Raw genomic sequence first — 11,985 nt, 5'->3', positions numbered from 1 at the left:
GGGTAATGCCGGTGATGTTGCGTGGCTTCATCCCTGAGGATGAATGGCTAGTACTGGCAGAACTCAGCTATTTCTTCCGTGTTCTTTGTGCGAAAGAACTATCGCCTGGCGTGCTAGAAGAAATGGAAGTGTTGGCGCCGGAGTTGCTCTGCAAGTTAGAGAAGATCTTTCCACCGGGCTTCTTTAATCCAATGCAACATTTGATTTTGCATCTCCCGACCGAGGCAAGATTGGGGGGGCCCGTGCAAAATCGTTGGTGCTACCCAACTGAGAGGATGCATAAGACGCTTCGACAAAAATGTAAAAATAAACGTAAAATTGAAGCATCGATGGCTGAGGCATTCATCACTTAGGAGGCGGCAAACTTCGTGACAGCACACTACGAAGCCAAAAATCGTCATTTGCATAATCCGAAGCCTCGGTACAATGCTGACGACCCTAAAAAGGGTGGGTCCAACCTCAGCCTATTCCAAGGGAATCTCGCACCAGCCAGTGTTTCAAATCCAGTATCTTTGGATAACGAACAATGGCGGACCATTTCGTTGTATATCTTCAACAACCTGATAGAAGTGCGGCCGTACATCGAGTAAGTTCTCGGTACATAGTTTCGCAACTTCTATTTCCTTTGAACTGCTCTTATTGCTGGATATTTCATACAGTCGATACGTCGCCTTATTCTCGTATGGAGCGGTGATCCAAAAGGATTCTGTCGAAGAGTATGAGCTTCTCGCAAAGCAAGGAAGCGGCTATCCCGGTTTCATCTCTTGGTTCAAACAAACGGTAATTTCTATTAGACTTGTAGGCTAATTTGTAGGCGGCTATCCCGGTTTCATTCGCTAATTTGTGTGTAATGCAACAATCCTTTCATATTAAACTTGTAGGCTAATTCAGAGTCTATGGACGCCGAATTGAGACAAGTCGCTAATGGTTTTGACTATAAGGTCCATTCATTTGACAAATACGACATCAACGGGTATCGCTTTCGTACCTATGGCAAAGAGCTATCTATGGCCGACCGAAAGTCTACAAATTGTTGTGTATCTGCTATCGGCGAAGGAGGTACCGAGTATTATGGGAGAGTTGAAGCAATTTATGAACTTCTATTCTATGGTGAAAACCCACCGAATGTCGTAGTCTTCAAATGTTATTGGTTTCAGCCGAAGGAGACTAGAAGGACTCATGAACATATAGGGCAAGTTGAAATCAACCAAAGCACCCATTTAGATGTTCCTGATGTCTATATTACGGCTCAACAGGCGACCCAAGTATTCTATCTACCATGGGCCTGCCAAACTAATCCAAATCTGAAAGGTTGGGATGTCGTTTATGAAGTGCCGCCATGTGCTAGACTATCTCCCCCAAAGGAAGAGGATTATGAACCTCACATTAACCCAGACACATATGAAGGAGAATTCTTCCAAGAGACACGTCTTTCCAAAAAGCGTTTCAAGAACCGCTATACTTCACCCCAAAACATTGAAGTAGACAGCGACAGTGAATCCGACATCACCCCAGAGGAGGAACAAGAAGAGCCGGGACAAGAAGAGGTTACTACTGCGGATGACCTGTCATTGCTTGACCGATTACGTCAAGGTGGCCTTCCACATGTTGATGCCACTGAACCCTATGAGCCCGTCATTGATTATAGTGATGATGATGATTATGCATTTATTGATGATACTGATCGAGATTATTAGTAGTGTCAGGTATTAAATTTTTTTATGTTGTACTTGATGATGATACACTTAAGTGATACACATATTATTATTCATGTCGGTCTTTTTTTATGTTGTACTAATTTCGTTTACTGTTTGTCATGGCAGGTGTTGAAAGATGGTGGGCGCTGGTCGGGAACGCGCCAAGGCCCCTTCTTCGTCGGCGCGTGGTCTGAGGTCTTCCATTCCAGACGCACCTCTCCGCCGAGCGTTGCTGGACAGTATGGCCACACCGCCGGGCCCTCCTTCGTCGACCGCGGTGCCCAGCAGGGGACGAGGTAGGAAGAGAGGAGGTGGGGCACGTGGTCGTGGGAGAGGAGGTAGGGTGACTGCTACGGCGCCTTCCTCGCCGCCACCCCAGCTGTTTCACCCGAGCACGTGACTGCTAGGGTGGACTCGTCCGAGGAGGAGGCTACACGGACTCCAGTCCACGAGCCTCCGGTCCACGGGTCTTGGGCCCACGAGCCTCGGGTCGACTGGCCCTCGGCCCACAAGACCCCGGAGGAGCACACGTCCGGATGGGGTACCTGGCCGGATCAGCCCGAGGAGCCGAGTGGCCATGCTGATGATGGCGGGGAGCCAACTGATCTTGAGGAGGAGGGGGGCACCGTCTACCAGCGTGGTGCTACACGGCTCCCGTCCGTGCCGGCGACCCGCGAGCAGAGGTGGTTGATTTTCCCTGATGGGGAGAGGTACGTAAGTGCATTTAATATTTTTGTACCTTGTGCATTCACGTTTCTTCAAATAACTAATGCGTTGGCCTTGTCATGCTGCAGGGGTTGGGACCACCATCATAGTGTCCGCCGGCCCAACTCCGTCCTTGGAGTTCTTTGCCGGCAAAACTTCCCGGGGTTTGTCACGTTGCCTGGTGAGGGTCGGCTTCCAGAGTATGGATTGAGCTGGGAGCACTACGTGGCTGCCCCGGCCCCGCCGGATGAGATTATCGACGGTGTCGTGTGCGACACGAGGGCAGACATGGTGATCAGAAAGTTCTGGGTAATTTATCCTTTACACATTTAAAAATCTTCAACTAGCTAGTTATTAATTGTACTAATCAATATTGTCTCATTTGATTGCAGACATTCTACAGGTGTGAGGAGGGATACGAGGAGAACGCGGCACATGTTATCGAGAACGTCTGCAAGCGCCTACTCCAGAACTTACGGTACGAGGCTCGGGTGCAGGCTGTTCGAGACTACTACGCCTTGCGTGGTATCAAGAAGACCAAGCCGGCGTGCCGCGATAAGTTCCTGAGTAAGGAGCAGTACATGAAGGTAATTCTTAAGGCCTTCTACTTAAGTTCCTTCATTTAGTAATTCTTAGCCGTAGCGCTCAAGTTTCTATTTGCTAACTTAGGCGCCTCCGAGATGGTGTGCGGATCGGATGGATTGTTGGGAGGTGTTGGTCGATGAGTGGTGCTCAAAAGAATGGCTAGCCCTCCACAACGAGGCCAAGGACAAACGTGCCCAAATGGAAGGTGTGCCACACCATCAAGGCAGCTCCAACTTATATCAGTTCGGGCGCAACTGGGTATGTGGTTTGCTTCATGATTCATGCAATTCATTCATCATGCTAGCTTGAGCCCTTTGATTACTAATTTTCATTGTTTCTCTCTTTCAGGCATGCCACAATAAGGTGGATAAGGTGCCAGAGGTGTACGACCTGTATGCCATGGCCCACACTGCCTCTTTCAAGAAAGTCAAGGCTTTCTCTCAGTCTGACCTCGATGATGCAAACAACTTCACCAACATCTCCTCCCACAACAAGCTCGTGAGATATAGAGATGAGGGGAAGGCGAGGAAAGGGGAGGACTTTAACACGAGCCAGGGTCCCATTGATCCAGAGCTGGTGATGATATCTGGTGGCGGGAGGTCCCATGGCTCCATAGCCATTGGAGATGGACTTATCCGTTGTCCTAGCACTCTCCCGGAGATCAAGGCGCGTCAGTCGAGCTCCGCTCCTGAGAAAAGGCCTCGTGAATGGCCAGTGCAACTCGCCATCAAGGTTAGTGATACGTACTCAATTATCTTTCTCCATTACATTGGGTGCGCTTCCATCAATGATTACAAATGGTCATGTGAGTGGTGTTGCAGGCTGCTATATAGAGTGAGAGAGATAGAACGGAGAAACTTCTGGCGGAGGTGGCGGAGAGGCAGCGGGAGTTGGAGGAGAGGACGACAAAGATGATGGAGGAGGAGAGGGCACGGAATGACATGCAGGCAAGGGCCATGTACGAGCTCCTTGTGGTAAGTTTCTTCTGCAGATTAGCCAAAACATTCATGTAGTGTTTGTCTCATTACTAACTAGTATGACTGAGTCGTCAAAACCAAATGTGCAGTCTGTGTGCGAGAAGACAGGTCAGACCGCTCCGCCGATGCCAGTGATTGCTCCTGGGACCACGGTGAGTTTTATTTGAATGGACATTACTTGCTAGTCTTAACATTTGAGTGTCATCATGCTAACAAGACATTGGAAATGATGTTTGGTGCAGCGTAACTCCAGACAAGCATCGCACGATCCTTCTCCAGCTACCGACACGAGCCAGCCCGCTCCTACACCTCCTGGATCTTGGTAAGTTTATCTAGTGTTTTGCTTAACACATGCATAAAGACCTAGACTTAGCTTTATTTCCTCCAATGCTTACCATAATGACCTAGACTTAGCTTCTTCTCCTCCAAAATGACTTAATAAGCTTACTGACCTCCAAAACCATCCATTTTACCTAAGTTAGCTCTAAAACGATCTGTACTTAGCTTACTTATGTCAAAAATTGCATAATTAGCTTAGTTAGCTCATAGACGATCCATTTTACCTAAGTTAGCTCTAAAATGACCCATTTTACCTAGGTTAGCTTATAAATGATCCAGTTCATCCAAGTTAGCTCAAAAATGACCCATTTTACCTAGATTAGCTCCTAAATGATCCATTTTACCTACGTTAGCTTTAAAATGACCCATTTCAACTAGGTTAACTTCAAAATGACCCATCTTACCTAGGTTATCTCATAAATGATCCATTTCAACTAATTTAGCTCATAAACGATCCATTTCACCAAGTTAGCTAAAAGACGATCCATTTCACCTAAATTAGCTCTTAAATGATCCATTTCACCTAAGTTAGCTCAAAAAGATCCATTTCAACTAAATTAGCTCATAAATGATCCATTTCACCTAAGTTAGCTCAAAAACGATCCATTTCAACTAAGTTAGCTCATAAATGATCCATTTCACCTAAGTTAGCTAAAAAACGATCCATTTCACCTTAGTTACCTCAAAAACGATCCATTTGACCTTAGTTAGCTCATAAACAACCCATTTCAACTAAGTTAGCTCATAAATGATCCATTTCACCTTAGCTAGCTCATAAACGACCCATTTCAACTTAGTTAGCTCATATATGATCCATTTCACGTAAGTTAGCTCATAAATGACATACTCTTCTTGTTCTAGTCTTCTTCTTGTTCTACTCTTCTTGTTCTAGTCTTCTTCTTGTTCTACTCTTCTTGTTCTAGTCACCTATTTCTAACTTTCTTATTTTGCCATTTTGCAGATTTCATTCACTTCATGGAAGCTACTCTTCTTGTTCTAGTCTTCTTGTTTATGTATGGATGGAACTTTGTTTATGTATGAAGGCTCTTTGTGATATGAATGGAACTTTGTTTATGTATGAAGGAACTTTGTTTATGGATGGAACTTTGTTTATGTATGAAGGAACTTTGTTTATGGATGGAATTTTGTGATATGAATGCCTGTGAAATATATCTATATATGTCATATATATTTGCTGTGAAAATTGTTGGATTTAATAAAAAACAGAAAAAAGAGCCAATATGCAGGCTCTTTGCCGTCTGCCACCGACGGCAACGGGCTCTTTGCCGTCTGTCGCGGACGGCAAAGCAGACACGTGGCATCTAGCTGTGCTTCTTGGGAGCTGACCCATTTGGTCAGTTTGCCTACAGTGGCAGACGGCAAAGAGTAAACGAGTTTGCCGTCAGCGGCGGACGGCAAAGGCCTGCCATGTAGTGACGTGTAGATGACATCATACGGCGGACGACAAAGACAGTAGAAAGTTTGCCGTCCGCTGGCAGACAGCAAAGGCACTAGAAAGTTTGCCGTCCGCTGGCAGACGGCAAAGGCCTGCCGTTAGCCACTTAACGGACTGAGAGCACAATTATTGCCGTCCGCCCTCTTTGCCGTCCGCGGCAGACGGCAAAGGGCCTTTGCCGTCAGCCGTCAGGAAGCAGACGGCAAAGTAGCTGTTTACCGTAGCCTACTTTGCCGGAGCCTTTTGCCGTCCGCGGCTGACGGCAAAGGCCTTTGCCGTCCGCCATTCATGCCTTTGCCGTCCGCCATGGCAGACGGCAAAATAGCTGATTCCTGTAGTGTCTTCGTCCCTCGCCCTTGGTACCGATGTTGTTGCCGACATAACCGATAGACTATCCTCTGACATGCTTTGCTTAGATGATCGTGCAAGATGTCACCACCCTTCCTACTTTTAACCCACATGGTGGGTCCGTAACCCACAGTTCCACAGGATCGAAACCTGACTCTCCTATGCACCCCGTGTTCCCAAGGTTGTTCCTCGCGCGTGGCCTCATATATAATTCACGACCACCTTCCGAGAGGTCATCAATTCTGGTATCAGACACAATACTTATTCCCATTTCTTTGAACCCCTTTTCACGCCCTGTTTCAGGCATCGAACGATTGCCTGCCCGCTCGAAACTTCCCGTGATACCTCCTCACTTTGCTCTCGATATTTTCTTAAGTTTAAATTCGAGAGTTACTTCTGCCACCTTCCTCGATGTTATCGACCATATAGTCGACTTTGCAGAGGTCTGTTCTCCAGGAATGCCCACCCTTTATTCTTTCGTAAGTACGATGGAGTTCCCGAAGAAAGGATGCCGACTTCATTATGATGACCCGAAGCAGAGAAATGAAGACGTCAATGTAATGGATCGACCTCTTCGAGAAGAGAAACTAAGACCGAGAAGACTCGTTAGAATTTCGCAACCAAATCCCTTCCCCCTTACCTCCCCTCTTAAATCTCGGGACGAGATTTCTTGTAGTGGAGGAGAATTGTGACGCCCGGATAATTAAGCTATAGTAACCCTCTGGAAATGATGGCACATCACCTCGGTTAGTGTTGATAATCTCATGTTAGTTCAAAACTGGTTCGAATTCAAAATCAAGCAAACAATAAAAGTTTTCAAATATTTAAACTAAAATGTTCGGAGTGAGCCAAATAATGCATAGGTAATTATGGTAAAGAAACCACACTTTTATAAAATGTTTAGATGCTTAAATGTGAATGAAACAGCAACATAACCAATATAATAAATGCCTTTTATTAATTATAAAATGTTAAAGTATTTTATTTAGGGGTTTAAACTTTTGTAACAAAGGTATAATTAGTAATACTGATTTTGGTACAACTTTTATGTTTTTTTATATAAAACTTAAATAAGATGAGACTAAAAGTAAAACAGTAAAAGGAAAATAAGTAAATAAATAAAGACAAAACAAAAAAACAAGAAAAAGGGAGCCCCCCCACTAGGCCAACCAGCCGAGCTAGTCAGCCAGCCGGCCAGCCCACTACCCCTGGCCTATATCCCCGCTAGCCCCCCGAAACCCTAACTCCCCACCCCCACGATCCCCACTCCCTCTGTTTCCCCCTTGATCCAGATCGGGGCAACGGCGCCCCGACTCCATCGACCCGTCGACCGCGTCGCCCATCGTCCCTGGAGCCCCACCGCCGCCGCCGCTTGGACCTCGCCGGAGGCCACGACGTCGGAGCTCCCTCGACGACCTGCTTCCTCCTCCCCACCGGTCTGCCTCCACGCCGCCCACGTCGTCCCCGTCCCCCCACCTCGAGCACCGCTGCCCTTGACCCAGCAAACCCCGGTGAGGTCCCGGGCATTTCCCCCTCCTCCTCTTCCCCTCCGTCGCCGTGCTTCCCGCGTCGCGTCCCGCGGTTGCCACGCCCCGACCGCGCCCGATGCGCGCACGCCCCGCCTCCACGCACCGTTTCCCGACCCCGGCCGCTCGCGTCGGCCAAGCCCCGCCTGGCGCTCGCGTCTAGCACCCGTCGCCCGCCCCCTCCCGGCGCGCCTCCCCAGCGTCTCGGTCTCCTGCTGCTAGCGCTCGCCGCCATGACGACGCCCGCACCTGTTCCTTGCGGAGGCGCCACCGCAGTGCTCCAGCCATCCCGCGGCGCACGCCATCCCGCCCCCACAGCCGACGACCCCTGGCCTCGCATCGCTAACGGGCGGGCTGCGGCTACGCCCGTAACCAGCACCCGCAAGCCCCTCGGGCCACTGCCAAACGGGGCCCACTTCCCAGAACGTTAAAAAAACGAAAATGAAAAAATTAGTAAAATTAATAATTAATTAATCAATTAATTAGTGAATTAATTAAGTTGATTAACTATTTAACCAAACTAATTAACCCGGGTTAGCTAACTCGAGTCTATGACCACTAGGACCCACGTGTCAGTTTGACCAGTCAACGGTCAGAGTTGACTGCTGATGTCATGCTGACGTCATAAATGCAATTTCGAATTAAAATAATCTGTTAATTCTAGAAAATAATTTAAAACTTTAAAAATTAATATAAAATAATCCGTAACTCGGATGGGAAAACTTTGTACATGAAAGTTGCTCAGAATGACGAGACGAATCCGGATACGCAGCCCGTTCGTCCACCACATATCCCTAGCATAGCAAACGTGCAACAATCCCCCTCCGGTTCATCTGTCCGAAAACGCGAAACACCAGGAATACGTTCCCGGATGTTTCCCCCCTTCGTCGTATCACCTCCTACCGCGTTAGGGCACACCTAGCACCGCGCATTGTCTTGTCATGCACCGTCATGCTTATGTTTGCATTATATTTATTGTTTCTTCCCCCTCTTCTTCTCCGGTAGACCCCGAGACCGGCGCTGATGCCACCGAGTACGACTACGTCACTGACGACCCTTCTCCCGGTACAACAGAGCTTCCAGGCAAGCCCCCCCCCTTGATCACCAGATATCGCCTATTCTTCTCTATACAGCTTGCATTAGAGTAGTGTAGCATGTTACTGCTTTCGGTTAATCCTATTCTGCTGCATAGCCTGTCATTGTTGCTACAGTTGTTAACCTTACCTGCTATCCTACTGCTTAGTATAGGATGCTAGTGTTCCATCAGTGGCCCTACACTCTTGTCCGTCTGCCATGCTATACTACTGGGCCGTGATCACTTCGGGAGGTGATCACGGGTATATACTATATACTTTATATACATGACACATGTGGTGACTAAAGTCGGGTCGGCTCGTTGAGTACCCGCAAGTGATTCTGATGAGGGGGCTGAAAGGATAGCTGGCTCCATCCCGGTAGAGGTGGGCCTGGGTTCCTAACAGCCCCCGACTGTTACTTTGTGGCGGAGCGACAGGGCAGGTTGAGACCACCTAGGAGAGAGGTGGGCCTGGCCCTAGTCGGCGTTCGCGGATACTTAACACGCTTAACGAGATCTTGGTATTTGATGTGAGTCTGGCCATTTGGTCTATACGCACTAACCAACTACGCGGGAACAGTTATGGGCACTCGGCGTCGTGGTATCAGCCGAAGCTCTTTTTGACGTCAGCGACTGAGTGGCGCGCGCCGCATTGGACCGCAAGCTCGCGCTTGTATTAAGGGGGCTAGGTCTGCTTCCGGCCGCGTACGCAACGTGCAGGTGTGCAATGGGCGATGGGCCCAGACCGCTGCGCGCATAGGGTTTAGACCGGTGTGCTGACCTCTCTATTGAGCCTAGGTGGGGCTGCGACGTGTTGATCTTCCGAGGCCGGGCATGACCCAGGAAAGTGTGTCCGGCCAAATGGGATCGAGCGTGTTGGGTTATGTGGTGCACCCCTGCAGGGAAGTTTATCTATTCGAATAGCCGTGTCCCTCGGTAAAAGGATGACCTAGAGTTGTACCTTGACCTTATGACAACTAGAACTGGATACATAATAAAACACACCCTTCCAAGTGCCAGATATAACCCGGTGATCGCTCTCTAACAGGGCGACAAGGAGGGGATCGCCGGGTAGGATTATGCTATGCGATGATACTTGGTGAACTTACCATCTACTCTCTTCTACATGCTGCAAGATTGAGGCTCCCAGAAGCGTAGTCTTCGACAGGACTAGCTATCCCCCTCTTATTCTGGCATTCAGCAGTTCAGTCCACCGATATTGCCCCTTTACACATATACCCATTCATATGTAGTGTAGCTCCTTGCTTGCGAGTACTTTGGATGAGTACTCACGGTTGCTTTTCTCCCTCTTTTCCCCCTTTCCTTTCTACCTGGTTGTCGCAACCAGATGCTGGAGCCCAGGAGCCAGACGCCACCGTCGACGACGACTCCTACTACACCGGAGGAGCCTACTACTACGTGCAGCCCGCTGACGACGACCAGGAGTAGTTTAGGAGGATCCCAGGCAGGAGGCCTACGCCTCTTTCGATCTGTATCCCAGTTTGTGCTAGCCTTCTTAAGGCAAACTTGTTTAACTTATGTCTGTACTCAGATATTGTTGCTTCCGCTGACTCGTCTATGATCGAGCACTTGTATTCGAGCCCTCGAGGCCCCTGGCTTGTATTATGATGCTTGTATGACTTATTTATGTTGTAGAGTTGTGTTGTGATATCTTCCCGTGAGTCCCTGATCTTGATCGTAGACATTTGCGTGCATGATTAGTGTATGATTGAATCGGGGGCGTCACATGCATACTCGCTGTACAAGCTTAATGACTGAGAAACAGGGACTTGCGTGGAAAAAGGGAAATACATACAGACAATAAAAATGGGAACAACTCAAACTATGTGATTCAGGGTACTGCTTGTACCAAATTGCTGCAGCTTTTCATATGTGCAGAATGTAACACAAGACTAAAACATTCATGGACACCATGAATCGAAACAAACACCTAGTAACTGGTATATGTAGTATACTATCTTTATAAGATAGCATGACTTTCACATTAAAAAAATTGAGCACATGGTAGCATTTCAGTTCCATATAGACACAATAAAATCATCACAAAATGTCACATCACAAAATGAATTGGTGTTACCTTCTTTTTAATTGACTACTGCAGCAGGCTTGCAAAACTAAATTTCAATCAACCTGAAACAACGGAAAGGGATTACCACTTAATTATTGTAGATATGCAAAACTGAACCCGAATTAACCTAGAAAAGTAGAGGGGATTAGGATTTGGGACCCGCTTGTGTTCTAGGGTTCAAGAAGAGAGAGGGATTGACTCGCAGACAACACAATAGAGAGTAATGAGGCACATATGAAGAAGGGAAGGAGATGGGCGTCATGTGAGGGACAGGGATGGGTGCCATGGGAAGGGAGGGAGAGAGAGAGAGAAGGCGCCATGGTAGGGAAGGGCATGCCGGAGGAGAGAGGCAGCAAATTGAGAGAAGAAAGGGAGGAGATATACCACACAAAAGATAATATGTGAAGGTTTACCTCTGCCGCCGTCGCCTCGAGCTCGCCGTTGTCACCATGGATGAGGAGGATGGAACAAAGCCTCCACGCGACTCTAGATCGCCGGGGTCCTCTCTCTCTCTCTCTCTCTCTCTCTCTCTGCTATCTCTTGATCTCTTAGTGTGAATGAGAAGCGAAATGGGGGAAGAGGGGAGCGAGTAGCTGAGTAACGTCGCATCATTCACTGGTTTTTGTCTAGAGTGAATGACAGTTGGATGATGAGGTGGCAGGCAATGTGCATTAAGATGTGTGCCTCCAAATCCAACGGTTCTCAGGTAGTTTGCTGGAAAAACATTGACAGAGAACATTAGCCAAATAGTATTTCCTAAAAAAAATAGCTCGTAAATAAAACCTTGACAAGATACAACCATCTAATGAAAAATGGTAAGAAAGAAAGCTGATGATGGCTCATATTTTTTTCAAATAATGTAAATGGTTATTCTATAATAATTTAATATAATGTGTTATGCCTGATGTTATTCAGAAAGAACGATTTGAAGTGCTCTTTTAGTGACTTTGTGTCAGATGCAAGTTTTTGGTAAGTTACAAAGAAAAAAAAGTTTAGACCCCAACAACAAAGTGCAGTTTGGAGACAGAACAATAAAGTGCATTCATAGGGGGTGCATAGACCCCAACTTGTATTTGAAGATGTATTACACATATACACACGCGCGCACACACAGAGATACATAGGGCCTGATAAGTTTTCTTGGGTAGCCTTTAACCATTGATAAAATTATTAGTATATGAGATGTAT

This window comes from Triticum aestivum, chromosome 7D, assembly GCF_018294505.1.
Source record: "Triticum aestivum cultivar Chinese Spring chromosome 7D, IWGSC CS RefSeq v2.1, whole genome shotgun sequence".
Lineage (NCBI taxonomy): Eukaryota > Viridiplantae > Streptophyta > Magnoliopsida > Poales > Poaceae > Triticum > Triticum aestivum.
This window is presented reverse-complemented; position numbering follows the sequence as displayed.